The 4,234-nt window shown below is 54.1% G+C and overlaps 3 long non-coding RNA genes across 5 annotated transcripts; all 3 read right to left on the minus strand.

Annotated features, from left to right (window-relative positions):
* Window positions 1-548: 548 nt before the first annotated feature.
* Window positions 549-751, minus strand: LOC118944544. Its single transcript, XR_005039898.1, has 3 exons — window positions 724-751; window positions 636-683; window positions 549-584 (listed from the first exon to the last, which is right to left on the minus strand). It is a non-coding gene; the product is annotated as an uncharacterized LOC118944544 (long non-coding RNA).
* A 1,280-nt stretch (window positions 752-2,031) lies between these two features.
* LOC118944543 lies at window positions 2,032-2,777 on the minus strand. Its single transcript, XR_005039897.1, has 3 exons — window positions 2,526-2,777; window positions 2,114-2,161; window positions 2,032-2,050 (listed from the first exon to the last, which is right to left on the minus strand). It is a non-coding gene; the product is annotated as an uncharacterized LOC118944543 (long non-coding RNA).
* Window positions 2,778-3,651: 874 nt separating this feature from the next.
* LOC118944516 lies at window positions 3,652-4,167 on the minus strand. 3 transcript variants are annotated; one of them, XR_005039860.1, is made up of 3 exons: window positions 4,011-4,167; window positions 3,809-3,959; window positions 3,652-3,694 (listed from the first exon to the last, which is right to left on the minus strand). It is a non-coding gene; the product is annotated as an uncharacterized LOC118944516 (long non-coding RNA). The 3 variants fall into 3 exon arrangements; XR_005039859.1 differs by lacking the exon at window positions 3,652-3,694 and adding an exon at window positions 3,718-3,757; XR_005039858.1 differs by lacking the exon at window positions 3,652-3,694 and adding an exon at window positions 3,741-3,778.
* Window positions 4,168-4,234: the final 67 nt, after the last annotated feature.

The raw sequence follows: 4,234 nt of genomic DNA on the forward strand, positions 1-4,234 counted from the left end.
CCTACAGGACCTACAGGGAGAGGGTAAGGACCTACAGGAAGAGGGTAAGGACATTGACCTACAGGGAGGGGAAGGACCTACAGGGAGAGAGTAAGGACCTACAGGAAGAGGGTAATGACCTACAGGGAGAGGGTAAGGACCTACAGGGAGAGGGTAATGACCTACAGGGAGAGGGTAAGGACCTACAGGGAGAGGGTAAGGACCTATAGGGAGAGGGTAAGGACCTACATGGAGAGGGTAAGGACCTACAGGGAGAGGGTAAGGACATGGACCTACAGGGAGAGGGTAAGGACCTACAGGGAGAGGGTAAGGACCTACAGGAAGAGGGTAAGGACCTACAGGGAGAGTGTAAGGACCTACAGGAAGAGGGTAAGGACCTACAGGACCTACAGGGAGAGGGTAAGGACCTACAGGGAGAGGGTAAGGACCTATAGGAAGAGGGTAAGGACCTACAGGACCTGCAGGGAGAGGGTAAGGACCTATAGGGAGAGGGTAAGGACCTATAGGGAGAGGGTAAGGACCTGCAGGGAGAGGGTAAGGACCTATAGGAAGAGGGTAAGGACCTATAGGGAGAGGGTAAGGACCTACAGGGAGAGGGTAAGGACCTACAGGAAAAGGGTAAGGACCTACAGGACCTACAGGGAGAGGGTAAGGACCTACAGGAAGAGGGTAAGGACATGGACCTACAGGGAGGGCAAGGACCTACAGGGAGAGGGTAAGGACCTACAGGGAGAGGGTAAGGACCTATAGGAAGAGGGTAAGGACCTATCGGGAGAGGGTAAGGACCTACAAGGAGAGGGTAAGGACCTACAGGAAGAGGGTAAGGACCTACAGGACCTACAGGGAGAGGGTAAGGACCTACAGGAAGAGGGTAAGGACATGGACCTACAGGGAGGGGAAGGACCTACAGGGAGAGAGTAAGGACCTACAGGAAGAGGGTAATGACCTACAGGGAGAGGGTAAGGACCTACAGGGAGAGGGTAATGACCTACAGGGAGAGGGTAAGGACCTACAGGGAGAGGGTAAGGACCTATAGGGAGAGGGTAAGGACCTACATGGAGAGGGTAAGGACCTACAGGGAGAGGGTAAGGACATGGACCTACAGGGAGAGGGTAAGGACCTACAGGGAGAGGGTAAGGACCTACAGGAAGAGGGTAAGGACATACAGGGAGAGTGTAAGGACCTACAGGAAGAGGGTAAGGACCTACAGGACCTACAGGGAGAGGGTAAGGACCTACAGGGAGAGGGTAAGGACCTATAGGAAGAGGGTAAGGACCTACAGGACCTGCAGGGAGAGGGTAAGGACCTATAGGGAGAGGGTAAGGACCTATAGGGAGAGGGTAAGGACCTACAGGGAGAGGGTAAGGACCTACAGGAAGAGGGTAAGGACCTATAGGGAGAGGGTAAGGACCTACAGGGAGAGGGTAAGGACCTACAGGAAAAGGGTAAGGACCTACAGGACCTACAGGGAGAGGGTAAGGACCTACAGGAAGAGGGTAAGGACATGGACCTACAGGGAGGGCAAGGACCTACAGGGAGAGGGTAAGGACCTACAGGAAGAGGGTAAGGACCTACAGGAAGAGGGTAAGGACCTACAGGAAGAGGGTAATGACCTACAGGGAGAGGGTAAGGACCTACAGGGAGAGGGTAAGGACCTACAGGGAGAGGGTAAGGACCTATAGGGAGAGGGTAAGGACCTACAGGGAGAGGGTAAGGACCTACAGGGAGAGGGTAAGGACCTACAGGAAGAGGGCAAGGACCTACAGGGAGAGGGTAAGAACCTACAGGAAGAGGGTAAGGACCTACAGGAAGAGTGTAAGGACCTACAGGAAGAGGGTAAGGACCTACAGGACCTACAGGGAGAGGGTAAGGACCTACAGGGAGAGGGTAAGGACCTATAGGGAGAGGGTAAGTACCTACAGGGAGAGGGTAAGGACCTATAGGAAGAGGGTAAGGACCTATAGGGAGAGGGTAAGGACCTACAGGAGAGGGTAAGGACCTACAGGAAGAGGGTAAGGACCTACAGGAAGAGGGTAAGGACCTACAGGACCTACAGGGAGAGGGTAAGGACCTACAGGGAAAGGGTAAGGAGCTACAGGGAGAGGGTAAGGACCTACAGGGAGAGGGTAAGGACCTACAGGAAGAGGGTAAGGACATGGACCTACAGGGAGGGGAAAGACCTACAGGGAGAGGGTAAGGACCTACAGGAAGAGGGTAAGGACCTACAGGAAGAGGGTAAGGACCTATAGGAAGAGGGTAAGGACCTACAGGACCTACAGGAAGAGGGTAAGGACATGGACCTAGAGGAAGAGGGTAAGGACAGGGACCTACAGGAAGAGGGTAAGGACATGGACCTATAGGGAGAGGGTAAGGACCTATAAGGAGAGGGTAAGGACCTACAGGAAGAGGGTAAGGGCTTACAGGGAGAGGGTAAGGACACAGAGCTACAGGAAGAGGGTAAGGACATGGACCTACAGGAAGAGGGTAAGGACAATGACCTACAGGAAGAGGGTAAGGACATGGACCTACAGGGAGAGGGTAAGGACCTACAGGGAGAGGGTAAGGACACGGACCTACAGGAAGAGGGTAAGGACATGGACCTACAGGAAGAGGGTAAGGACAATGACCTACAGGAAGAGGGCAAGGACATGGACCTACAGGGAGGGGAAGGACCTACAGGTAGAGGGTAAGGACCTACAGGAAGAGGGTAATGACCTACAGGGAGAGGGTAAGGACCTACAGGGAGAGGGTAAGGACCTACAGGGAGAGGGTAAGGACCTACAGGGAGAGGGTAAGGACCTATAGGGAGAGGGTAAGGACCTATAGGGAGAGGGTAAGGACCTACAGGGAGAGGGTAAGGACCTACAGGAAGAGGGTAAGGACCTACAGGAAGAGTGTAAGGACCTACAGGAAGAGGGTAAGGACCTACAGGACCTACAGGGAGAGGGTAAGGACCTACAGGGAGAGGGTAAGGACCTATAGGAAGAGGGTAAGGACCTACAGGACCTACAGGGAGAGGGTAAGGACTTATAGGGAGAGGGTAAGGACCTATAGGGAGAGGGTAAGGACCTACAGGGAGAGGGTAAGGACCTATAGGAAGAGGGTAAGGACCTATAGGGAGAGGGTAAGGACCTACAAGGAGAGGGTAAGGACCTACAGGAAGAGGGTAAGGACCTACAGGACCTACAGGGAGAGGGTAAGGACCTACAGGAAGAGGGTAAGGACATTGACCTACAGGGAGGGGAAGGACCTACAGGGAGAGAGTAAGGACCTACAGGAAGAGGGTAATGACCTACAGGGAGAGGGTAAGGACCTACAGGGAGAGGGTAATGACCTACAGGGAGAGGGTAAGGACCTACAGGGAGAGGGTAAGGACCTATAGGGAGAGGGTAAGGACCTACATGGAGAGGGTAAGGACCTACAGGGAGAGGGTAAGGACATGGACCTACAGGGAGAGGGTAAGGACCTACAGGGAGAGGGTAAGGACCTACAGGAAGAGGGTAAGGACCTACAGGGAGAGTGTAAGGACCTACAGGAAGAGGGTAAGGACCTACAGGACCTACAGGGAGAGGGTAAGGACCTACAGGGAGAGGGTAAGGACCTATAGGAAGAGGGTAAGGACCTACAGGACCTGCAGGGAGAGGGTAAGGACCTATAGGGAGAGGGTAAGGACCTATAGGGAGAGGGTAAGGACCTGCAGGGAGAGGGTAAGGACCTATAGGAAGAGGGTAAGGACCTATAGGGAGAGGGTAAGGACCTACAGGGAGAGGGTAAGGACCTACAGGAAAAGGGTAAGGACCTACAGGACCTACAGGGAGAGGGTAAGGACCTACAGGAAGAGGGTAAGGACATGGACCTACAGGGAGGGCAAGGACCTACAGGGAGAGGGTAAGGACCTACAGGGAGAGGGTAAGGACCTATAGGAAGAGGGTAAGGACCTATCGGGAGAGGGTAAGGACCTACAAGGAGAGGGTAAGGACCTACAGGAAGAGGGTAAGGACCTACAGGACCTACAGGGAGAGGGTAAGGACCTACAGGAAGAGGGTAAGGACATGGACCTACAGGGAGGGGAAGGACCTACAGGGAGAGAGTAAGGACCTACAGGAAGAGGGTAATGACCTACAGGGAGAGGGTAAGGACCTACAGGGAGAGGGTAATGACCTACAGGGAGAGGGTAAGGACCTACAGGGAGAGGGTAAGGACCTATAGGGAGAGGGTAAGGACCTACATGGAG

The sequence above is a fragment of the Oncorhynchus mykiss genome, chromosome 26 (assembly GCF_013265735.2).
Source record: "Oncorhynchus mykiss isolate Arlee chromosome 26, USDA_OmykA_1.1, whole genome shotgun sequence".
In the NCBI taxonomy this organism is placed as follows: Eukaryota; Metazoa; Chordata; class Actinopteri; order Salmoniformes; family Salmonidae; genus Oncorhynchus; species Oncorhynchus mykiss.